Below are 27,493 nucleotides of genomic sequence, written 5' to 3' on the forward strand. Positions count from 1 at the left end.
AGAAGTTGAGACCATACCTATTTGGGACTCACTTTTGGGTTCAGACAGACCACATGCCCCTCAGACAGTTGATGTAGATGAGGGGTGAGAATCCAAAGCCGTTGAGGTGGTCCATTTCCCTACAGGGGATGGATTTCACGGTGGAACACCGCCCTGGAACAGAACACACCAACGCTGATGATCTGTCCAGATTTTTCCGCCTTAGTGATGAGAACTCCCAGGAGGTAGGGTAGTTCTCCCCACATTTCAGCTGGAGGGGACACATGTTAGACCTGGCATCTTGGCGTGGGTCTCCCTTCCATTTTTGCTGATTGCCTCATGTGATTTTGCTGGTGTTGGGTGCTCAGGGAACTGTGCCACTGCTGTCCAGTGCCACAGTGCAGGTGCTCCCTATTGTAAATTGATGTATGGATTTGTGATTCCATGATTGGTTGGTTTGGTTTACCTGTCAGACCCTAGTACAGTGCACCAGGAGTGCCCAGGGCTTGTAAATCCAAATGCTGCTGGTGTGCTTGCAGCACTGGTTGTGCCACCCACAGAAGCAGCCTGTAAAAATGTGTCTAAGGTCTGCCATTGCAGAGCCTGCGTGCAGTCTGGTACTGTCATGCTGACTGGGCAAGTGCACCCACTTGCCAGTCCCTAAACCTTCCCTTTTCTTCATATCAGACACCCCTATGGTAGGCCCAAGGGCAGGGTGCATTGTAAGTATAAGGTAGGACATGCCCTGACGTGTGTGGCATGTTCTAATAGTGAATTACAGCTATTTTCGTTTTTCACTATTGCAAGGCTACCTGTTCTCCATAGGCCAGAATGGGCAGTTTGATATATCAGTCAGTTATAATCCTAACTGACTCAGGGAACATGGTAGAAATTCTAATTTAGTATGCCTGAACCCATAATGATAAAATACATCTTTTAGTGAAATTGGTTTTAACATTCTGGGTTTGAAAATACCACTTTTAGAAAGTATGTATTTTCTTGTCTAACCATTCAAACCTGCCTCTGCTAGGCTGTGTATTCCTTGTCTGAAGTTTGAGTGACAGGGCTGTGGAATTCCAGGAGACAGGGCGAGGTAGTCCAGTGGTGAATAGAGAGATCTGCATCTAGATGGGAGGGAGGAGTTGCACCTGGGACCTGAATAGGGCTGTGCCTTCCCACCACAATGCTGGCTCCACCTCCTGTGGTGCACCTGATGTCTCTGCCCTACACTCTGAAAGAACTCAGGTAAACAAAGTGCTCCAGGACTGACCAGAACTAGTTTGAACAAGGCAAAGGCCCCTCTGCCCTCAGAGGACAAAGGATTTTGGGGTATAAGTATTGGGACCCTGATCCCAAGACTCTAGATCACTTTGGGAAACAAGAAGAATACTCTGCCGAGGAGAGGAACCAAGAAGAAGCTGAGGAGAAACTATCCCTGAAACTGGGGGATTGGCCTGCAGTGGTTGCCTTACTGCCAAAGGGAGGAAAAAGGAAATGTGTATGTACTTTTGCTCAACTTGTAAAGGATCTCCAAGGGCGTGGAAAAGAGCTTGCCTCCTGCTAAAGTCTCAGGAACAACAGACTTCAACCAACAGCTCCCCAGAGTTCTTTGGAAGTGCCTGCTGCTGTTTTGGTACCAAAGGGGATAATGGACGGAGCTTTTGAGCAAATCAAACACTCACCCCCAGTCAACTGATCTTGGTTTAATCCATCATCATTCTTTAGCTCACTCCACCATCCCAGTTCAGACATGGCCATATGCAAATCAGTCTGACCCTGTGCCTCATGGGAACTGTCCAGCCCGAACTGCCAAGTCATGTCTTATCTGGACCGGAAACAAGCATCCTGGGGCCGGTTTCGGGTTCATAACCCTCATCAGCCAGGCTATCTTGAATTCAGTGGCAAAGTGAGCTTGGGACTCACGTCTGGGCATACCCTGCCAACTTAGGGCGAACAAAGCGATACCAAAGGGGATAATGGACAGAGCGTTTGAGCAAATCAAACACTCACCCCCAGTCAACTGATCTGGGTTTAATCCATCATCATTCTTTAGCTCACTCCACCACCCCATTTCAGACATGGCCATATGCAAATCAGTCTGACCCTGTGCCTCATGGGAACAGTCCAGCCCGAACTGCCAAGTCATATCTTCCCTGGACCGGAAACAAGCTCCTGGGACCGGTTTTGGGTTCATAACCCTCATCAGCCAGGCTATCTTGAATCCAGTGGCAAAGTGAGCTAGGGACCCACGTCTGGGCATACCCTGCCAACTTAGGGCGAACAAAGCGATACCAAAGGGGACAGGGTCAAGACTGATTTGCCTTTGGCCATGTCTGAACTGGGGTGGCGTGGTGAGCAAAATAACGATGGATTAAACCCAGATCTGTGACTGGGGGTGAATGTTTTGCCAATGTACAATATTCCGTCCATCATGTTGTGTGTTTTGGTGTTTGCCCTATGTGGGAAGGGTATGCCCAGACGTGGGTCCCGTGCTCACTACGCCACTGGAGTTAAGCTATCCTGGCTGATGAGGGGTGTAACTCCGAAACCGGTCCTAGGATGCTTGATTCCGGTCCAGGGAAGACATGGCTTGGCAGTTCGGGCTGGACTGTTCCCATGAGGCACAGTGTCAAGACTGATTTGCATATGGCCATGTCTGAACTGGGGTGGCATGGTGAGCAAAATAACGATAGATTAAACCCAGATCTGTGACTGGGGGTGAATGTTTTGCCAATGTGCAACATTCCGTCCATCATGTTGTGTGTTTTGCCGTTTGCCCTATGTGAGAAGGGTATGCCCAGACTTGGGTCCCGTGCTCACTACGCCACTGGAGCAAGCTATCCTGGCTTAAGAGGGGTGAAACCCCGAAACCGGTCCTAGCATGCTTGATTCCGGTCCAGGGAAGGCATGGCTTGGCAGTTCGGGCTGGACTGTTCCCATGAGGCACAGGGTCAAGACTGATTTGCATATGGCCATGTCTGAACTGGGGTGGCTTGGTGAGCAAAATAACGATGGATTAAACCCAGATCTGTGATTGGGGGTGAATGTTTTGCCAATGTGCAACATTCCATCCATCATGTTGTGTGTTTTGCTGTTCGCCCTATGTGGGAAGGGTATGCCCAGACGTGGGTCCTGTGCTCACTACGCCACTGGAGTCAAGCTATCCTGGCTGAAGAGGGGTGAAACCCCGAAACCGGTCCTAGGATGCTTGATTCCGGTCCAGGGAAAACATGGCTTGGCAGTTCGCGCTGGACTGTTCCCATGAGGCACAGGGTCAAGGCTGATTTGTATATGGCCATATCTGAACTGGGGTGGCGGGGTGAGCAAAATAACAATGGATTAAACCCAGATCTGTGACTGGGGGTGAACGTTTTGCCAATGTGCAACATTCTGTCCATCATGTTGTGTGTTTTGCTGTTTTGGGGCCTTCTGAGGGACTGCGTGTCGCAAGGAGCTGGAAGCGCGACTCAAGAAGGAGAAGCGTGGCGCCGTCGGAGCTGTTGTCGTCGCATCACGTATAGGGTGTCGCCACTGCAGTTGTCTCATCGAGCAGAAGCGTCTCGCATCTTCGAAGAAGTATCTCGCAACGCCGTAGAAGTGTGTTGTCATCGCAGCCATGGTAGCTGACGCATTGCACCGCATCAAGAGAAGAGTCTCGCATCGAGGAAGAAGCGTGTCGCCGCCGCAGCCGCTGCCATCGCATCTGGGATGACGCTGCTGTAGCTGACACATTGCCCCGCATCAAGGAAAGCACCTCGCATCCACGGAGAAGCGTGCCGCCGTCGGAGCTGTTGTCGTCGCATCGCGTAAAGGGAGTCTCCGCTGCAGTTGTCACATTGAGCAGAAGCGTCTTGCAACATCGGAGAAGTGTGTCGCCGCCAAAGCTGCTGTCGTTGCCTCGCGTAAAGGGGTGTCGCTGCTGCAGCTGACGCTTCGAATCGAGTCTTCTCGCAACATCGGAGAAGCGTGCCGCATCTGGAAGATCTTCATGTCTTTATTTCTTTTTACCAAACTTTCATCACATCATCATCGTTGCAACACTTTCGTTGCCCTACGTGTCGCATCTAAAGGTACATTGACTTAAAGTGTCGCATTTAAGAACTAAAGAAAACTAAGCTAAATCTACCATTTTAAAGTAACAGTATTGTGGATTTTTGTCGTTTATGGTCTTGTGGTAAATCTATATAACGAATACTTATTTTGGATATAAAATCTGTGTGGTGTCCATCTGTAGTGTTGTCACTTGATTACTGTATCTGTTCACAAATGCTTTGCACACTGCCTCTGAGATAAGCCTGTCTGCTCGTGCAAAGCTACCAAGGGGGTGAGCAGGGGTTATTTTAGGAGTGTACCCCCTTACCCTGACTACAGGCAAGGGTCCCTATTTGTCACAAGTGCATACCTGTGCCAACTAGAGACCCCCAAGTCTAACATTTTTGATATGTGGAATCAGTGATTACAGTGGTTCTTGATGATCTCCAGTTAATGGTGTGTGGCAGTTGATTTGGGGGCCTTGATCTGTCTGCAGTCTTTGACGTTATAGATCATTACGCTCTGTTGAAGGGATTGGAAGACTGTGGAATTTAAACGCTAGCAGTACACAATTGCACAGATTAAGTGCAAAACAATTTCCCCTGCCCTTTTTACATGTCCTTCACAACCTACATAGTTCTGTGCTTCCCTCCATATTTGTATCATACACCTGGTCCCATTAATAAAATATCTTCACAAATATACTTCTTTGAATATGCTGACAAAACTCAATTTTTGATTAACATCCAATCCACCATCGAGAGAGTAACACCAATTCATCTCCGTTGTCCTGAGGAACTATCTATGCATGTTAAGTTTTTACGGGGTAGCCCACGTAAAACTACCCGACCTGGGTCAATATACAGTACAATGAAAGAGTGGTCGCAGTAGCAATATCTTAAACACAATAATAGATTCACCACTTTTTTGTTTTTCTATGATGCTCAAATCTAATTTAATTCCAAATTTGAAAAGCATTGAATGCAATTGAAAGTCAAAGCATTACTTATGTGCAACACAGTTGCTCCGGAGAATGGTTAGCAGTGTGATAAATATTTACAGTGCTCTTGGTGTGAGGGGAGAAAAAGGAAAGGATGGGTAAATAGTGGTGGATAGGTGAGTGAAGGACAAGGAAAAGGTATAGTGACATATATACAACATTAGTTCATCTGATAGAACCTTTTCAGCCTAACACAGGTCAATTGTTCCTGAGTATATACATAGCTCGGATGTACATATTAATTGTTTTTCTCAGAGAGCTTGTAGTTGGGTTGGGTGGTGTCAATGTTTTGACCCCTATGTTTGAGGGTAGATTCAGACCTCACGTTGGGGTCTTCTTCAGGACAAGGCTGGGAAGAGCACCTGCTAATGACAACAGCTCATTAGCTGTGTAGTTTGGCTGTGTATTCAGGAGATACCAAGCTCAAGTGTAGCTCTTCGTCACATTAGACAGAGTACGAGGTGTTTCAATTCTCTCGTTGAAAGGAATTAATCCAAACCAAATCTCATACGCTCTAGAGCCAACTGGCCACGTATAAGATTTGGTTTGGATTAATTCCTTTCAACGAGAGAATCGATCACCTTGTACTCTGTCTAATGTGATGAAGAGCTACACTTGAGCTCGGTATCTCCTGAATACACAGCCAAACTACACAGCTAATGAGCTGTTGTCATTAGCAGGTGCTTTTCTCACTAACTCGCAACAGATTGAAATAAAAACCTTACTTAATCTCATATTGGATGAGATTAGGGATATGAAAAAGTCCGAGGAGCATGAGACTGACACTCTCCATCTTCGGCTGGAAAAAGATCGAAGAATCAATTGCAGGCATTCCTGCAAGACTGCAAGAGGCTGAATCAAGGATATCTCACCTTGAGGATCAGATGAGCTCTACAATCCAGAAAATCAACTCAGTGACGGCAGACAAGATTGCCCTTGAAAACAAGCTCGAAGAATTGGAAAACCATTCATGTTGCTCTAATCTTCAGATTGTTTGAGTGCCGGAGGGGGAGTGAGGGAACCAACACCCTCCTATGGGTTGAAACAATCATAGAAACAAAAAGTGCTCCCGGATTTCACTGGAGATTTGACATTTACTAGGGCACATCGGGTTCCTGCTCAACCTATCCCTAATTCTAAATACCCTTGTACAATTTTGACCAACTTTTCTGACTATAGAATAAAAGAGAACATTCTGACTAAAGCGATTCATCAGAGATAGTTCTCTATTGACGAGGGCTCTAAATGTCAGATTTTTCCAGATATGTCTGCAGGGGCGGCGTGCAGACGTAAAGAGTTTGAGAAGCTTTTGTATTTATTTAAAGCACAAGGGGCTCAGGCATCCATTGCACAGCAATCTAAGCTAAGGGTGCTGGTGAGGGAAAAATTCCATATGCTTTCGCACTTAGAGGAAGCCCAGGAGCTACTGAGAGAGATTACTACTGCAAAATGATACTGTGGGAACTACACACTTTTTATTTATGTTTGCTTATTGTTTGCTAGGTTTTCGCTGCTGTGTGGGGGGATAGATCACCTAGGGTCCAGAAACAGGGCACCCCATTGTCAAGATGGAAGGGAGAGATGTGGTTTGCGGGATCTGAAGGGACAACCACATTTTCGAGGCGGGTTCTAGGGGTTAGGCGCAGCGGTGTTTCGGGGGGGAGTTTGAGGGGGTGGGTATAGCAATAGTAAAAAAGGAACAGAAAAGGTATAAACTATTTTATAGAATTACTCTAAACTGTGGAGATCAGGTCAGATGGGACCAAAAATACAGAATACGGCAGGCCAAACAAGATGAAACTAATAAATGCAGAATATAACATTTGTTACATGTAATGTCAAAGGTTTACTTTACCTGCGGAAAAGGGCTGCTCTTCTAAATTGGATCGCCTCCCTCTCTCCTGAGATTGTATTTTTACAAGAGACACATCTCAGGACCGATATCCCAAAGATAGCACTTCCTAGGAAGTATTCACAGGCATATTTTTCCTCTGCCAATTTAGCTGTCCGAGGGGTAGGGATCTTACTAGCAAACACCCTTGACTGGCAGGTTCAGGAGTTTCAACGAGATGGGAAAGGTAGATGGCTTTGGTTGAACGTTAAGCTGCAGGAACCAGTCTTGAACTTGGTGAATTAATATGGTGTTATTGAGGACAATACCACAGCACTTAGTCACATTTATCAATTAGCAGTACGAATGGGAGGTATATTATTTTGGGGGGTGATTTTATTTCATTCAGAATTTGGCATTCGATACATCAAATAAGGCGAAGCGCCAACTAAAGCCTAAAACTGCAAAATTAATAAGTAGCCTCAAAAAAGATTTCTCATTGACAGATCCTTGGAGACTAAGCCACCCTAGTCTCTTGCAATTTACCTGTTACTCAGCAAGATTCAGATCAACTTCAGGACTGGATTATTTCTTTGTTGATAAATTGGTTGCCAATGGCCCGGCAGAAATATTGGCCAATTCTTTTTCAGATAATTCTTTAGTTTCATTTACATTAAAATTAAGAAGCACTTTAAAAAAGAGGTCCAGATGGCAATTTGATAAATCCTTATTACAAGATTTGACATGGTTAACAGAAACCAGAAGGTTTATCAAGAAGTTCTTTCAGCTTAATTAAAATACGGCCCCCTTGTTTAGGGTCTGGGAGGCTTTTAAAGCTACTTTTAGAGGCCAGACTATATCATATAGGGCAAAAATAAATAGCCTACGGACACATAAGATTCTGACACTACAGACTGCCATGGAAAAGGCCAGACTAAAGGTAACCCTAACAGATATACCAAAGCCCATTATAAAAGCACAGCAGCAAGAGCTAGCTAGGGCAAGGATAATTTGAAAGATGTCTTTTTAATGGAAGAAATTACAGGGAGTAAGGCCTACCAACAAAAGCTTTACGAGGAAAGTCAGCAGATTGGTATATTTCTGGCGTGGTCTGCGAAATCTCAGAAAGCTGATCAATTAATTAGCCAAATTAAAAATCCATCAATAGGCAGGCTAGAAGATGATAAAGAGGCTATTGCTGAGGTGTTCCTGGCACATTTCAATTAAATCTATGCAGAAACACAGGGGGTAGAGGAAGCAGATTTAATGAGTTATTTTTATACATTGGAGCTACCTCTGTTATCCCAGCAGCTTTCAGAGGCATTCAATGCTCAAATAGGAATTTCAGAAGCTCAATTAGTATTAAAAAGTATGCCTAATGCTACGCCCAGTGGAGCAGATGGGATCCCTGTAGAAGTATATAAGGCATTTCAAGATGAATTACTTCCCTTTTTAGTAAAATTGCTCAATGAATTAAAAGATGGTATTGATATTCCCAAAAGTTTTAAGGAATCTGTGTTCATAGTCTTTCTTAAAAAAGATAAAGAACCTTGTGACCCCAGTTCTTATTGTCCTATTAGTCTGTTAAATACAGATTACAAATTGCTCATGAAAATTTGGGCAAAAATTATAGCTCCCTGTGCACAACAAGTTGTTCATACCGATCAACATGGTTTTATCCCAGGACGTTTGATGGCATCCAATACGTAATTTTTAATGCAAGCCATAGATTATCTCTCTATTAATAAGACTAATGCCGTGATTATGATGATGGATGCTAAAAAGGCTTTTGATTTAGTAGATTGGAATGCTTTGTTTTTTATTCTGCGAAAGTTTGGTTTTCCTCTCCAATTTTTACAGATGCTAAAAAAAGTCTATAGTTGCGCAGAAGCCAAAATCATTATTAATGGATCAGAAGCCGGCAAGGTTATTATTAAGCATGGCACTCATCAGGGATGCCCGCTATCCCCCCTCCTGTTTTCATTGTTCATTGAACCCCTAGCTGTGAGGATTTGGGAAAACCTAATGATCTTGCCTCCTATTGAGGGGATGGCAGAAATTAAGCTTTATGCAGACGACATTATTTTGTATCTGAAAGCAGGGGCAGTCAATGTACAGAATGCTTTGGCTGAAATCCAGAAGTTTACACAGGTGGGCGGAAAAAAAGTCAATCAAGCAAAAAACGAAATTTTATCATTCAGTGTGACTCCTTCGGATATTCCAGCTTCTATTCAGCTAAAACCATCGCATTTAGTTAGATATCTGGGGATATACTTTACAAATGATTTTGAGCAATTTTTTTAAAAAAATTATATCAGTATGCTCATGAAAGTGAAAACGTTACTAGATAAATGGTCTTTGCTTCAATTGTCCTTAATAGGGAGGATCTCCATGGTTAAAATGTTGGTGCTTCCAATGATTTTGTTTCTTTTTATTAATCTTCCCTTGAAAATCCTGAATAATTATTTTAAGTAGTTGGATCAGATAATTAGAAAAATTGTATGGAATAATAAACATCCCAGTGTTAAGATGACTACATTACAATTGGATATGACATCAGGAGGATTGGCACTCCCACATTTTTCAACTTACTATCAGGCTACTTTAGTTAATTTACTTTCCCAATTGGGTAAGGAAAAGTCAGTTTTTGATAATTTCTTTTTGATACTTATGTTGAAGGAAAGTGCGATAGGACTCCCCTTGTTCTTACGACTAGCAAATCTCCTAAAAAAACAAGATACAAGGTGATACTCACACTGGCTTAGAGAACTCAGTTATTTTTTAAGTCACACGATATCCCTGCATTCCATGCCTAAAACCCTATACAGGACTGTGTAGAAGGAGGTATTATACTGTCTAGAGGGCTCTATCAGATATGGCAAGCAATGGGTTATTCCCAGCTCAGGGATTTTTATATCATGAAACATTAACTACCTGGGAAACGGTCCGTTTGCAGGCTACTACATGGACTACTGCCCTCTCTCTGAGTTTTCCACAAATAGTTAATTTTCTTAAAATTAATTATTCAATGATGGGTGACACGGTATGTCAAATCTCTAAGCAGATGGCAAATAAAATGACAGGAGTGGGCTGCTGGTATCAGTTACTTCATCAAAAGGCCAACTCTGAAGAGATTTTGATGAAAGAGCTTCAAAAAATCTATTCAGAGACGGGTTGCAAATTTAATACCAAAGAATGGAAACAGATTAGCGAATTGGCGAATAAAGCTCTTAGAGGCGCTAATTACAAAAGAATGAACTGTTTATCCTGATGGTTATTATATTATACACCCCTAGGATTGTTTTACAAGCCCGAATCCATGTTCCCAATGTAATAAAGAGGTTGATAGTGGATGGTTGCATATATTTTACGAAGGTAATAAATTACAGCAATACTGGGATGGTTTTTTTGACGAAATCTCTCAGATCCTATTCTTGCCAATTGAGCCATCAGCCATGTTGGTGTTATTCGGTTCTTCTGGAGAAGTTAAATGTTTTACGAAATATCAGCAGTACTTTATATTAATTGCTATTGCAGTTGCGAGGTCACTTATTCTTCAAAATTGGAGAACCAATATACAACCTAGCACCGAGCACTGGTTTAATAAAATGACCAGGACCTGTAGATTAGAGGAGGCCTATGCTAAACGTATAGGAGCAACTGTAAGATTCAGGGGTATTTGGCGGAATTGTTGGGGCTGCAGATGAAAGCTGACTGTAAGTTCTAGGTTCAAATTGTCCCTAATAGCACAATGCGCTTTGCACTTTTGAAATGGATAAAGATATATCAGTGGCTATACATAGATGTATTTTATACAAGAATGTCATCCATTGCTATTCGTTATTTTAGACCTAACAGTATGTAATGGATAGAATTTTAGGGAGTATGATTTGTCATTAGCCTTATTATAACTGGGGACCACTAAGAATGATATGTTTTATATTCTACAGATAGGATCCGCTATGAATGTATTACGGAATGGGATTTATAATTGCCGCTAACTTAGATTTATAAATTTCTGGTCTTGTTATTGCTCTGTAAGCTATTTATTACCTACGCTTTTTTAGATGTCATTAAGTCTGTATATTTTTCCTGTATGCAAGTTCTTTGTGTGCAAGTGTGACAGGTGACAACTCCACCCATCTCATTAAGTCGGGATGGCCCATCCTGCCAACACCCAGGCCCTCTGTTGTGTGGCTGTCTGGGGGGAATATACAAAGGACAATGACAACTACCTCTAGTCACCCAGGAAACAGGCTGCAGACACCAAATGTGTACAAGAGCATGCCAACATTTAAAAAAGAAGAGGCATTTTAAGAATTGTGACTTAAAATCCGGCCTTACCATTAAGAGGGTTTCAAATTACAATTCCATAGACACCAAACATGATATTTATCCCTGTTACCAAACAAAAGTTATCATTTATTATTTGTAATACGGTAACCCAATGTTATCCTGTGGGAGATGTAGGTCTCACAGTAGGGTAAAACTTAATTTGTGAGTTTCTCACTACCAGGACATGTAAAATGTAGGAGTACATGCCCAACTTGTTAAATATGCTGTACCCTGCTGTTTGGACCATTCAGGGCGTACCCTAGGGGTGGCTTATATGTATTAAAAAGGAAGGTTTAGGCCTGCAAAAGTTTTTTGGTTGAAATGGCGGTTTAAAACTTTACTGACAGGCTCTAATGGAAGAAATGATACATGTTTAAAGGGGTACTTAAGTGGATGACACAATAAGTGCTGCAGGCCCACTAGTAACAATTTACAGGCCCTGGGTACATATAGTACCACTTTATTAGGAACGTACAAGTAAGTGAAATGTTGCAATTGGGTGTAAGACAATTTTACCATGTTTAAATGAAGGAGTACAGGCACCTTAGCACTGGCTAGCAATTGTTAAATGCACAGAGTCCTAAAAGCAAACAAAAATGAGTTCAGAAACAGGAGGGGTGAAGGCAAAAAGTTTGGGGCGACCATGCAGAGAAGGCCAAGTCCAACAATGACTCTCTCTGGCCCAGTGCCACCTGGGCTGGAATCTCCACCTAGTCATGCTGAGGTAGATGCAGCAGGTTGAGTGCTTTTGCTTTTAACGAGACTCTGTGGAGTATGGGCTAAACATGTCGAGACAAAAGTGACTTCTGCTATAACAAGGAGACAGGAGTGCACAAAGGTTTCCCTGGAATTGCATTAGCACTGCCATCGGCATTAGTACTGGGCAATTATGAAAGAAACCCTGCAGCAGGAAGCCAAAAAGTACATTATCCAAGACTGGATCCTGACACTGCCCAGGTCTTGATATAAATCTGGCTTGAGCTATACTAGGAAGGTGACTATTGTCAATGACAGCCTGCAGTTGAATAGTGCCTATCCGATCAATGAGCTTCACAGGATAGGGCAGGTTTGATATTGATCTATATTCTGATACTTCCTGGGGGTCAGACTGTCGTTTTTTCAAAAGTTATGAAACTAGAAACCTCTTCATATTACAATATACAATAATATAATACCAATGTTGAGTGAAAAATGTAACACCCCTAAAGGGGCTTCAGAAACACAAGGCATCGTTGGACTACTTCTAAAGACTCCCACCTACCAATCATCTTTCAAAAAACTTGTGATTTTGCTTTTGTTGGTCTGATGAGAGATGATCTCTGGATCTATAAGCAAGAAACAGCCTAGTACTAGGTGGCAAGATGCATTCACTATAGACTCGAATGATAACAAAACAAAGATTAGGTTTTTTCTTTGCTGTTTCCTGCTAGATAGGGAAGTTGTGTGACTGGAATGGTGCGATATAAAGCTCCTGGAATGCTAAGACATGGTTTTTTATTGTGTCCATACTGAGTAACTATAGCAAAATACATCAACAGATGCTGTTGTTTTGGTCTCAGTGCTAGGTTTTAATATAACCTTATAGCCCGCCGTAGCGGGCTATACTGGCTGTTAAAGGCCCGCTGCAGCGTTAAAGGCCCGAGCCGAAGGCGAGGGACTTTAACAAAACTGACAGTGGACTATTGTCCCTCAGTATATACATGCAACAATGGTTCAATATGGTTTTATTTAGCACAAACGTAATAGACTTTTGAGCAAAAGAAATGTGATTCATTACTGTTCATGTTCTTTGAATAATACAAAGAACAAACCTGCAGGTGTAACCATTTAATCCACAAAGAAATCAGGTAAAAGACAAATTGTGCTCAGTGTCCTTAGTGATCACACAGTGAACAAACAAAAGGTAAGCAAGAGTGCACATGTATATTTACAAGAACAAATGACTACAATCTTGAAATTCAAGCAGCATATGTTATCATCTGTCACGTTGCCACGTCCCTCATTAGGTAAGCCTATGTTCTCCCTGTTTGTTATTGTATTGACGATGTTTCGACCCTGATATTAGTTTAATTAATTGTGTACTGCTCAAGCCTCATTAATGATAATAAGTCAAATGTCTTTTGCGCAAAAGTCCTTTGCATTTGTTCTAAATCAGACTATAGTGAACCACTGATGCATGTTTATTTGATTACCTAGCTTCTAGTGGCGTATTGGCTGCCCTTGTTCTTTTGATCTGTCATGAGTGGGTACATAGAGCACTGGTGACAGCTGTGTTAAAGAGAAATCAATAGTGTGACCAAACCTATTTTTCTTGGTTACTGAGGTTGAGGCCCACTGGCCACCTGTGCAAGCTTTGTTTCTATTTTATGTCCCGTTAGTAGGTCTGCTCATGTTTGTCTGTCAGGGCAGTTTCAATATGCAGGCGCCAGTGGAGGAATAATCTCACTGATGTCGGTTTAGAGCATGTTATGTTATGTTAACAACTTCTAAAGCACACAAATACCTGTAGGTGTCTCGGCGCTTATTGCTTAAAGAGCCAAGTTTTTACTTGTTTGCTGAATTATAGCAGGGTGGGGTTGGCCTTAATCTGCAGGGGGGAGCGAATTCCACAGTTTAGATGTGGCCACTATGAATCTGCACCCCAGTTGGATTTCCTGGTTCTAGGGACGATCAGAAGGTTGGCTTCTGCTGACCGCAGGGATCTGCTGGGCGAGTACGCCAGAAAAGCTTTCATCAGGTATTCAAGTCCAATTCCTAATAGGCAACTCACAACATTGGACTTGAATACCTGATGAAAGCTTTTCTGACGTACTCGCCCAGCAGATCCCTGCGCTCAGCAGACGCCAACCTTCTGATCGTCCCTCATAGCGCCTTACATTTTGTTCTGCTTTTATGGGCAGCCAATGGAGTTGTTGCACCACATTGGAAATTGGCTTAAACTTTGGGGTACCTGACAATATCCTGGCGGCTGCATTCTGTACCAATTGCAACCTACCCAGAACCCTTTCTTGGGCATTGATTAGAAGGCTATTGCAATAGTCAACCTTAGATATAATTAGAGTGCTGATAAGTGTTCTCCCAGTGCTGACTGGGATGAAAGGTAACAATTTATTTATCATCTTTAAAACGTAAAAGGATGAGGAGACCACTGCATTGGCGTGATGTACAAAGGATAAACTAACATCAAATATGACCCCCGATATTCTGGCCTTCTTGACGGGGATAGGGAGTGAGTCCCAGCTCCGTTGGCCACCAGGTCGGCGACCATCCTGGGGCATTACTTCAGTCTTGTCTGAGTTTAAATTAAGGCAATGATTTGACATCCAAGGACTAATGGCCAACATGCCTTCATGAAAATTTGCTGCGACTGCCTCTCCGTCTTTATGCACCGCAAGCACCAATTGCGTATTATCCGCATATGACATTAGACTCATCCCAAATGATTCAATTACTCGTGCTAAGTCCGTCAGGTATATGTTGAACAGAGTTGGACTTAGCGAAGATCCTTACGGAACTCCAAAAGGGAGAGAAAATACTGGTGAGTTGAAGTCACCCAGATTAACTGACTGGGTCCGATTGGATAAAAAAAGAGGACAAAAGTGCTTTGGCCTTGTGCCCGATGCCTATGGCTGAGATATGGTTGATCAGTGTAACATGATCAACCGTGTCAAAAGCTGTCAATAGATCCAGAAACACCAGAACTGCGGCCCCTCCGCTGTCAAGCACCAACCTAATTTCATCTGACGCTTTAATGAGTGCGGTCTCCGTGCCATGGCCTTTCTTGGAACCATATTGTGTGTAATCTAACAGCTTATTCTCTTCAATAAACTGTGCAAGCTGGGTATTCATAATCTTTTCAATGATTTTGGCTGGAAATGGGAGACGCACGATTGACCTGTAATTTTTGGTCTCTCCTGGGTCAAGATTGTTTTTTTTTTAACAATGGCTGAATGATGGCCTTTTTCCATAGGGAGGGGTAGATGCCTGAGCAGAACATAGTGTTACAGATGCTCGCTAGGTTAGAACCTATTAGGTCAGGGATCAGTTTTAAGACTGAAGGGGGGCATGGGTCAGACGGGGAGCCTGATTTGACTGTGTTAGCCAGATCAGAGATCTGTTCCACTGAAACTGGCCTCAATTCCATAAAGCTAGGGATGTCTCTACTCCTGCTGTTGATCATTTATAAACAAGGCATAAAGTCCTGAGATTAGCTTTTTATATGCCTCACATTTTTTAAGATACATATGTATTGTAGAGTCTTTTTAACTTGTCTCACTTTCGTCGGATGACGACATTTAAGCAATTCTATAGTTGATTGCATTTTAGGAGGAAGCTCGGATCCAATTGGTAGTCATCTTGCAGTTCTTTCAAAGGTTTTCCTCTTCCTTCTGTTAGGACCTGAGTGAGCACCACTATGACTTTCTGCTTCCATTTGTACCAGCTGAAAGGATGGCAGTCTATCAACAGCTCTGCATTGTCCCAAATGGGTGCCTGAAGGTGGATGAAACTGTCAAGCCCAAAAAAGGTGGCATGTTCTTTTCAATACTTAAAACATACTAGAAATGAAGGGTTATCTTTGGCTTCTCTAGGGATGTTTCTTAAATATAGCATTTGCATTTCTGTCATATCTTTCTGGAGGTCCTTTCCGAGTATTAACAGTCGAATATCTGTGAGAAAATCTCCTCATTTGACATCTCATAATGGCAATCATATGAAGGAGGACTGTTAAAACAGTCTAGCAAGGCTAATCTCTGATTCCCCCCTTTCTTAGATTCATAGGATCTATACTTGTCCTGCTTTGCATATTAAGTTTTCACTAACCTCTCTCTTTTTGTACTCCAGGGTATCTGCAGACGTAGTCAGCCAAACAGGAGCGATCAAGAAGATGACAGAGTTGTCATCCAGGTAAGACTCCCGAAGACCAATTCTTGTTTGCCAAGCAAAGGCAATGCAGATTGGGCGTGATTTAATTAGTGTGGCTTTCAAAATTACTAACCATATGGCGGTACTCCTGCTAGTTCTAAGGGATTTCCAAGTCTCACATGAATATCAAGCCATATGTAGCCTACAGTCTGAGCTCTGCTGTTCTGACCCAAAATCCGTGCAGCAGAGACTAGACTAACCAGCTTCATTCTCCAAGCTGGCAAAGCTGCTGACAGGATCCAACCCTACAACCATGAACATTTTTCTTTTTCTGGTGTTGGTAGGTTGTCTTGGAAGTTGTCCCTTCTAAAATGGGACCATGAACTGGGGTCAGTGACCATTCTCTATAGTGGGATTATAGATGGTCTATAAATGTGCCAATGTGTTCATATGATGTATGCAACTTCAAGACATCATATGTACAAAGTAAGGGCAAGGGAGAAGAGTAAGGCAACTGTCAGGCTTTCTGCCACAGATCACCTCTCTTGACTATCACAATATACCCGCATGACTCACATCATTCCTCCCAACACTTTACTACTACTAAATGCCTTTTGTGAATACTGAAAGTCGTAAAGTTAGGATTTTTCTCAGTTTAGTAGTAGTAAAGTTAGGAATCCTAACTTTACTACTACTAAATGCCTTTTGTGAATACCGAAAGTTGTAAAGTTAGGATTTTGTCTCAGAATACTTTTGTGAATCAGGCCCCTTATTAATCTACATTACACATACTTCTCCTTAGACTATCCGTTCAACAACTTTATATCAACCTTTTCCTACGGCAGATTTACAGAGACAAGTCAATCATAGGATTGTAAATATTTCTCTCAAATATCATTGCAGCCTTCCAGCCTATCTCGGACAGTCTATGTCACACTGTCCAAAGAAGTCAGTTTTAAAACTTCATTAGTCTGGGTATTTTCCCTGTAATAAGCTGGGCTTTGCCACATCTGAAAAACTTAGTTTTTGGTTGTCATAAAAGCCATTTCAATCCACAGTTTTTGTTAGGCTGTTTTTCCCTACAGAATTAGAAACATAATTGAAAAAGGTTAGCTTATCCGAGATACAAGTTAGCTTCACTACAGCGAGGAACATTTTGTCCATCACTCTATTACAGTACTTACAGGTTTCTTAAAAATTCTAAGAAAGTGTGCTTATACGTTTCTGTAATATTAACTCATTCCAAACATGTCACCCAAGTAAATTAAATCCCCTGATTTATGCTGGTGATATTAGACTTGGATAACATTTTAATTAGCTTGGTGAAAATTAGCATTACGTGAAATTCAAGACGTTTCTTAAACTTTTGCCCGGTGGGATTTCACATAACATTTACTTGCACCTAGTAACATACTACAGCGCCAGGGGCTGTAGTATGTGAGGGTGCGCTGCTATAGTCTGTACTGTGGTGCACTTTTAAGTGGGTGCATCTGCTGCAGTCCATGTCAATGTGCCCAATTACAACCCATTCCATGCCCCCAGAGCAACTGCAAACTCGTGCTTGCCCTGGGGGTAGCTCATTAGTGAAATGAAGACTGACTATTTGAAGCAGCTGGTCTGCCTTTCACTGTACAGACAGCACTCTGAATGCACTTAAAAGTAAATGCACCAGTGTACAAAGGGGACCTCTGTTAGGTTCATTGAATCTCTTCTCTCTCTCTTTCAAGGTCCACCATTTGGGGGTGCACTTAGTGTGGGTACACAGTCACTGTGCTTCCAGACCCCGTCTTTACCTCTGTGCCTGCACCTGTAATATATAATGCGGGCACAGAGGCAAAGGGTTACCTCATTTGCATGGGGTCACCACCCATCCAAATGAGGGAACACCCCAAAAGGATCGCCCAGAGCTACATGTTCGTCTGGGCTGGCTATCTGTATTACTGATTTCTGATATCTTCTGTAATTCCAAAGTTCTCCTGGGGTGCAGAAAGCAGAAGCTCACACCTATGGCGCCCTGGGGATGCTGTGTAACATCAGTAGCATAGCTAGGCCTTTTAATCCCCGGGCGGTCCCAGCCTTGGCCGCCCCCCAGGTGCGCAATGTGAGGGGGTTTGTGCTGACCAGCTAATCCTGCGTTCACCATCTGGTGCAGCCTGGGGCAGGGCCGGACTGCGAAACCAAAGAATCCCTGGCAGTTTTTTCAGACCAGCCCCTAGGAAAGCACTGCCTGGCTTCCGGAGGTTGGAAACCCCTACCGCTTTTGGTATTGGGGGCCATTTTTGCAGCAGTGCTGCAAAACCGACCCTCCCGGTTACAAAACCGGCCCCCACCCTTTCAGACTCCCAGGCAAACGCTCGATGCCCGGTACTGCCAGTCTGACCCTGCACCCGAGGTGGACCACCTCCCCCAACCCACTTTGCTACGCCACTGTGTAACATGGCCTCTGAAAGAACAGCAGGAGGTAGGCTCCCACAGAAAATGTCTCACCAAGATATGTTTTCTGCTTAAACCAGGCTCCTGCTGACTTCTTGCAAGAATTTTTTTTTTTTTGGCAAGATATGTTCTTGGGTGAACAAAGGGGCGAGAGATACAGGTAAAGTACATATTTGCTACAAAAGCATATTTTGTGAAACTTTCATAGAATTTCCTAAAAAAATATTATATCCTTCAATAAATGTGGCAATTTTTGACATGGAGGTCAGTGCAATATTTTCTGAAGTCGTTCATAGTATTCTGTCCTATTTCCACTCACATGAAATTTTTATTTATTTATTTATTAAGGAGTTTTATATAGCTCTGGCCAGACCTGAGGGTATCGGAGCACTTTACAACAGTTACAACGCAGGAAACCCAAAATAAGGCATAGGTATACATGTTGGTTCGGAAGTCCCGGCTTGTGGTGCAACATTGAGCCATGGAAGTCCTGAGAACCTTGCAGAGTGCTCGTTGTCTTGGGTGGAACCATTTTCAGGGAGGGGGAGTGGGGAGGGGCGTAGGGGCGCTTGGAGGAGGTAGATTTTGGTGACAAAGTGTCATGGTGCTGTGGAATGCAGGCATGTGCCCTTCAGCGATGGTTAACTGTTCAGGAAGGCACGGTTGAAAGAGATCTAACACAATCTCACTGTACAGTTGATAATTCTAATCAACACAAACACACCTGCACATTTTTACCATGAGAATCCACTCAGCGCAAAGCTAGAAACTTCTCTATTGCTATATTCATCCTATTGTGATTTACCAGGTCACATATAACCGCCATGTTTTTTTAGAACAATTTTGCCTATTAGACTGTTCTAGCTAGGTTTGCCAAACTATTGTTTTCTGTATATTCTTATTTCAGTGTTATTCCAAATTAGTCTCAACTTTTCAACAATCCCAATTTGCAAATTCAAATTACAAAATTCATTCACAGTAAGCATCAGACTTGGGATTTCAGCTCAAAAAAGCCTAGAAATGTTACCTATAAAAATAATTTACTAGGATTGCTTCCAAAAACGTCTTGAAACCTTGGTTGAAATTTCAAACAATCTATCAGGCATTTTGCGAGAACATCTTTCACATCTGTTGTATGATGAAGCATTCCTAATGCTTTTTAATGTTGGGCACATTAAATCCCCTTTCTTCGCAACAGTTTGCATCAGAGACATTGAATTCTGGGCTTTATTATCTTAAACGAGGTATACAGCCTTGCTCAAGAATGCAGCATGAATCCTTCACAGATGCATGAGGCTAGCGTCCCTTCGTGACAGTCAACATTTACTGTCAGGCAGAAATTGGCAAACATTCTCTCCCTCCCCGTGGACGTCACTTGAGCCTCCCAAGTGTCACATTATACTTGTTATGTGCAGCTCTACCTTGGCCCAGTGCCAGCGCATTCCCCTATGCTAACAGAGATGGCTTAAGACATTGGCAGCAATTCCAAATCAATACTTTTCAAACTCCTAATTTACATTTGTCAGGAATTTGAATGATTTAATCTGACGTTCCAGGGTGCATGCCATGATTGATGTTGTCTGATGACTCCACGTTATTGCTGATTGATCACATTATCATAAAACACTTGATACAGATTGTAATAACTGCTCATCACTGAAGAAAACCCCTCATACCGCATTTCCTTTGCCTGCTGTTCATTTCATGCTGGTGATAGCACATTCTTTTGCTGCTTCAGTGCTTGGCATGCAACAATTTCTGTTCCTCAACCTCTCAAGCCACAACAAAATAGTTTGGCATTTGTTAGGAGCCATGGCCTGATCTCTGCTCCTGTCCGCCTTTTTTCACGCCATCAGCCTTCCTCTTGTGTGCTTACACTTAAGATAATTTCGCTTTAAGTAATGTGTCCAGCAGAAATCACTCAGGATGTTATAGATCACAGTCTGACTGATAATTATGGATCAGATACTTAAGAGGAAGAAGCCCAGCATATTCAGCAAGTAGCTTGTTGATGGAGTGTGTATATATATATATATATAAATATGTATATATATATATGTATATATGTACATATATATATATTCACTGAAAAAACCATAGGTTTCACACACGTTATAGTTAGGAATTATCATTTACAAAACCTTGCAAATTCACTTAAAAAACCATAGGTTTCACACATGTTATAGTTAGCTGTACATTTCACTCGTAAAAAACCAATGAAATTCCACGTTATAGTTAGATCAGGTAACTATAACTTGCGCGCCCACAATAAACTGCTGATGACGTCACATAGTACATCACTCATGACATGGTCAGTAACATCACTCATGACATCAATGATGACATCTGAAATTACACATTGTGGATTGCGGTCGCACAAGTTATAGTTACCTGATCTAACTATAACGTGGAATTTCATTGGTTTTTTTACGAGTGAAATGTACAGCTAACTATAACATGTGTGAAACCTATGGTTTTTTAAGTGAATTTGCAAGGTTTTGTAAATGATAATTCCTAACTATAACGTGTGTGAAACCTATGGTTTTTTCAGTGAATTTGTACGGTTTTTTAAATGCTAAGTTATGTATTTATTTATTTTTTTTTTTTCTGGTTTTTCACTATGCGCACACCCTGCGCGCACGGTGCGCTTCGCGCACCGTGCGCGCGCTGTGGGCTCTCGGTGCGCTTCTCGCACCAAGCGCCCACGTTGCGCAGTCCATGCCGTGCGCGCCTCGCCTTTTTTTACGCAGTAACATTTGTTTTTTTCTCCCTTGTGGGTCCTTTAATTTATTTAATAAATGTGATTGTTACTTCTTTTTTTTTTTTGCCGTGCGCGTACGGTAAGCTTACCGTACGCGTACCCCGCGATTTTTTTTTAAAATTATTAAATTTATTTTTCGTACTTTTGGGTCCTTCTTGGACCCCCTGACAAACACTAGGGGGTCTGCAACTCTCTTCGTTGCCCCCGTTTCACGTTCCCCACCTTTGTTTCTCAGTGCGAGAGACAGAAAATGGCGGCCGACACTTCCTGATTTCGACCGATTCGAATGTTTACAGTCATGTAACCACCAATCAGAATTGAGCTCGCGCACGGCACCGTACGCGTACGGTAAGCTTACGGTAAGCGCACGGAGCGCACTTACAGATATATATATATTGATTTAAATGCTATTTTCTCAGGACCTACTGAACAGATTTACACCAGACCTACAAAAGGCACATCCTTGACCTGAGGACTACCTCTCTGCCAAATTTCAAGTAATTCTGTTCAGCCGTTCGGGCTGTAGCTGTGTCTAAAGGTCCTATGGAAAAATGCATTGGGGAAAACGCGTTTTGGGACCCCCCTTTTTTCTCAGCCCCCGCTTGACGAATCCCCCCGAGACTTTCAGGGTAGGAGCGGAGCGTAGCGCCCCATTAGTTTTGAAAATTTCGCGAGGATTCGTCGACCGGCGCCAAAGTTATTCCAAATAGAATGTTGCGGATTTCCTATGGAAACACGGTCCTAACTATAACTATCTACTGGCGACCGCCAGTAGATAATATATATATATATATATATATATATATATATATATATATATATATTCACTGAAAAAAACACAGGTTTCATGGACGTTATAGTTAGGGTCAGATTTCACACGCATAAAACCAGAGAAATTCTGCAGTTATAGTTAGCTGATCTAACTATAACTTGCGCCCCCGCAATGCACTGCTTATGACCTCACATATTACATCACTCATGACATGGTCAGTGACATCACTCATGACATATGGATGACATCTCAAAGACATCACTGATGACAACACTGATGACATCATATTGTAACTGTGAGTGTTTTTAAAATGTTTGAGTGTTGAATATATATATGAAGGTGTATTGATGAACCAATGGGTGTATGAGTGCCTGTATGGGTGATTCAGTGGGTGCATGACTAACTGAATAAGTGAGTGATTAGGTGTCTCAGTGAATGTATGGTTGAGGGACTAGGTTGTGTGAAATTCTATATTGGTCTGTTAGTTGGTGTCTAAGTGGCTGTATGGGTTGGTGTGTGGGTACGTGAGTGGCTATATGGGTGATTGATTGGTTGTCTGAGTACCTGTATGGGTGTATGAGTGTCTAGTGTGTGTGACTGCCTACATGGATGAGTGAATGGGTGAGTCAGTGTCTGTATGGGTTGGTGAGTGTGTAAGTAAAGGACTATATAAGTGGCTGAATGTGTGTATAACTGTGTTGTTGAGTCAATGGATGTTTCAGTGGTGTATGGGTGAGTAACTGGATATGTACGTCAGTATTCGCGAAGAGCACGTGGTTAGTACAAAGTGTAAAATATATATATATATATAGACACATGCTACAATACATTTAACAGTAGAGCTTTATAAGTGTACTTTTCAAACTCATATTGTTGTAGTGGGTTTTCAGAAAAATCGTCTTCAAACACTATTTTCCATTTTCGGCGTGACTTCGTGCATCGCGATTATGTCGGTAGTCATGAACAGCACGTATTTGTACAAAGTGTAAAACATATATATAGACACATTCTACAATGTATTTAACAGTACAGCCTTATTAGTGTACTTTTTAAACTCATATTTTTGTAGTGAGTTTCCAGAAAAATCGCCTTCAAAGACTATCTTCCATTTTCACTGAGCCGCCGGGTATTACAATGACATCAGTAGTCTCGAAGAGCGCGTGTTTTGTACAATATATATATAGACACATTCTACAGTATGTTCAACAGTAGAGGTGTATTTCTATATTGTTAAAACTTATGTTGTAGTAGTTATTTAGCTTAAAATTAATGTTGAAAGATATTTTTCTAATTTTTGCAGTAACGCTCGTCTTCATGAACATATTTATAATCTCGACGATGGCGTGTTTTTGAAAAGTTAAAAAATTTATATACACATATTTTAGAGTAAGTGAGACAGTAGGTGCTTAAATACCAGAGCTCTAAAGCTATGCTTTTATATTTACATTATTCAAACCTAGTTTAATATTTTATTTACGGTGTTCATGATTACGTATGTAGTCACAAAAATCACACGACTTGAAAAGATTGTGATATGATTGGATAAAACAGTTTTCAACCATATTAATAGAAAGTCCCCACCCATATTTTTTTTCTTGAGTGTTCCATTCATTTGGGAATCCTTCTGAGCAGGTGTGTGTGCAGTACGAGAACTCATTGTGGAGGTTGGCTGCTTTTATCATTTTTTAAGATAAAATGTCAGCAGGAGGTGCAGAGGAGAACCAGCTCCAACAGAAGGCAGAACAGGATATTGAGTAGGTGGTGGGAGGAGAAGAAGAAGATGAACAGCCCTAGCTGAAGAAGAGCAGTATAGCTTGGGAAGTTTAACTATCCCACCTGCGGAGTCTAAGACAGTTGCAAAATTTGTAAAATGTTCCCTTTGCAATAAGACATTGTCTAGAGGCTCCAACAATAAATAGTCATGTGGTACTACATCTATGCTATATCAATTTTAAAACAAACATTCCATAATAATGATTTAAAAAGAGCAAATAAAGCCAGAGAAGCTGTGGGACCATCAACATCATCTAGTGCTCCACCTGTTGCCAGCTGAAGGACAAACCCATCATGTGGAGTTGGTCCCGAAATTGAGAAGGATAGCCATGTATTGCATGGACTGTTCAACTATAGTTACTGGCTGGAGAGCAGACATTTCCAGCTTTGAAAAATGCTGCAAAGGACCACAGATGTAAGTTTTGTTTTGATGCAATCCTTACTTTGTGCAGCTTGTTTCTGCTGCTTATTTTTGTTTTTTTACCATGTTTATCATTTCTTTGGAAAGAAAACATCAAAAGAGTATATGAAATCAAACAAAAAATGGTTCTCATTTGAACCGCCTTTCATGGTTAAAGATGAGCTGAATGAATTTATAACTGCATGGGTAGTGCCTGAATGATTAGATGACTGCAAGGGTAGTATCTGAGTGACTGGATAACTGCATGTTGAGTGCCTGGGTGACTGAATGAGTGCGTGTGTAGTGCCTGGGTGATTGTATGAGTGTAAGTATAATGCCTGGGAGATGGGATGAGTGGAAATGCAGTGTCTGTGTGATTGTATGAGTGCAAGTGCATGGCCCAGATGATTGGATGATTGCATGTGCAGTGCCTAGGTGAAAAGATAAATGCAAATGTAGTGTTTGGGTAAATGGATGAGTGCAAGTGTGGTGCCTGGGTGAATAGATGTTTCCTAGGGCAGCAACTGGGTGATTGCATGACTGCATGGGTAGTGCCTGAGTGAATGGATGAGTGCAAGGGTAGTGCGTGGGTGATTGCATGTGTGTATGGAGAGTGCATGGTTGGTTGCACGAGTGCATGGGTAGCACCTAAGTGAATGGATGAGTGCAAAGGTAGCAACTGGGTGATTGCATGGCTGCATGGGTACTGCCTAGGTGATTGGATGAGTGTAAGCGCAGTGTCTGGATGATTGTATGGGTGCAAGTGCAGTGCCTGGGTGAAATAATACATGCAAGTGTAGTGCCTGGGTGAATTCATGAGTGCAAATGCAGTGCCTGGCTTATTGCTTGACAGCATGGGAAATACCTGAGTGATTGTATGAGTGCAAGTTCACTGACTGAATGATTGCATGAATGCAAGTGCAGTGCCTGGATGATTGGATGAGTGCAGGTGCAGTGCCTGGAGGAATGGATGAGTGCAAGTGCAATGTCTGGGTAAATGGATGAGTGCAAATGTAGTGCCTGGGTGAATAGATGAGTACAAGTGCTGTGCATTGATTACTGGATGAATGCAAATTCAGTGACTCGGTGGCAAGTGTAGGACATGGTTGAATGAATGAGTGCATGGGTAGTGCCTGGGTGATTGGGTGAGTGCCTAGGTAGTGCCTGGGTGAATGGATGTATGCATGCATAGTGCCTGAGTGATTGGAAGCGTGCATGGGTAGTGCCTCAGTGAATGGATGAGTGCAAGGGTAGTGCCTGAGTAAATGGATGAGTGCATGGATAATGGCTGGGTGACTGAATGAGTGCATGGGTAGTACCTGGATGATTGAATGGGTGTATCAGTAGCACCTGGGTGAATACATGTGTGCATGGGTAGTGTCTAAGTGAATGGATGAGTGCATGGGTACTGCCTGACTAAATGGATGAGTGCAAAGGTAGTGAAAGAATGATTGGATGTGTGCATGGGTAGTGCCTGGGTGAATGGATGAGTGCATGGGTAGTACCTGAGTGAACAGATGAGTGCATGGGTAGTGCCTGAGTGAATGGATGAGTGCAAGGGTAGTGCCTGGAAGATTGGGTGAGTGCATGTATAGTGCCTGGGTGATTAGATGAGTGCATGGGTAGTGCCTGGGAGATTGGGTGAGTGCATGTATAGTGCCTGGGTGATTGGATGAGTGCATGGGTAGGGCCTGGGTGATTGGATGAGGGCATGGGTTGTGCCTGGGTGATTGGTTGAGTGCATGGGTACTGCCTAGGTGGTTGGATGATTGCATGGGCATTACTTGGGTGATTGAATGAGTGCATGGGTAGTGCCTGGTTGATTGAATGACTGCTTCAGTAGTGTCTGGGTGATTGGATGAGTGCATGGGTAATGCCTGGGTCATTGGATGACTGCATTGTAGTGCCTGCATGAGTGCATGGGAACTGCCTGACTGAATGGATGGTAATCGCGATCCCCTCAAACACATAACAAAAACAGAAAACAAAAGCAGACATTCAATGACCACCAACACATCCAAAAAGAATACGTAAAAAAATACATTCTGAACATTGCCCTACACATATAACTATATACATACTTCTTTCAAAGCATGTTTAAACTCATATTGTTCTACTAAGTTTAAAGAAAAAAATATCTTTCAGACCTATTTTCCGTTTTTGTGGTTATTCGGGATGTCGCAATGAGGAGTCAATGCCCACAATGTACATACAACAGATCATCCTGCAGTGTAAGCGCTGTATGCTCAACCTAAAAAGGAAGTTATTTTCTTCCATCATCCTTTTTAGGTCTGCAAAAACAGGATTGCGAACCTTAAATATCGGATTTATCTGATTCTTGCTGCAACAGAAAAATGTCTGCTCCGCCAGCCAACATAAGGTAAGAGGCATGTTCCACACATGCAAAATAAAATTTAAAAGGCCACATATGGGATCAGGGTGACACACCCTGATCCCTAGGTGTAGGTGGAGGCATAAAGGGCCCTCAAGAGTTGAAAAAATAAAAAAAGGTTGCAAAAGTGTGCATTCTCTGCACAGCATTGTATAGATAGGAATTGCAAATAAAAAGACATTTTATGACTGTGAGTGCAGGGATGGGGCTATGCTCTCGCTCGAAGACATACCTCCCAATATGATCCCTGCACTTTTGGGAGCATTCGCCTCCTTAATAAAAATGGCTAGGAATTTGTAAAGCTTCCCGAATTGTAATTTTTGCGCTTTGATGGATAAGTGCATGCGGCAGAGCACAAAAATATTCTCAGGTTGTTATCAGACACTGTGCAAAAGAAGAGCTGCTGCTTTGCAATCTAAGAATGACACATAGGGGCCTTTAATTACCGTAGTTGTTGCAGGGGTGTAAGGCCAGAAATTTCAGATTTGCATCTCGAAATTGTAAACATTTGTTTTCGTTTTTTGTCTTGTTCAAAATGAATCTCTGAATTGTGGACAGTACTAATGGTAACCACACATAAGCACACGAAAGTACATTCCAAACGGAAATATGGCAGAAAAATGACAAATATTTAGCATCATCTCCTTTCCACTGCCTTGGGATTTCACAGGTTATTTTATTTCTTTCAAGAGTCTGAGATGTATTCATTTTCGAATGGAAAAACAGTGGGTGGATCATATAGCAGGCGCCTTCAAGCCCAGGCCTTCACCTAGATAAGACAGGAGCAGACAGCTGGTAGGAAGCGAAAGTTTCTGAAACTTCACAGGAGTTACATACACTGCGTCCTGCCTGTCAGCCCTGAACATAATAGGTTCCAGGTGGAGCGAGATGTATGTGCATAATACGTGTTCAGTATTGCACA

This window comes from Triturus cristatus, chromosome 8, assembly GCF_964204655.1.
Source record: "Triturus cristatus chromosome 8, aTriCri1.1, whole genome shotgun sequence".
In the NCBI taxonomy this organism is placed as follows: domain Eukaryota; kingdom Metazoa; phylum Chordata; class Amphibia; order Caudata; family Salamandridae; genus Triturus; species Triturus cristatus.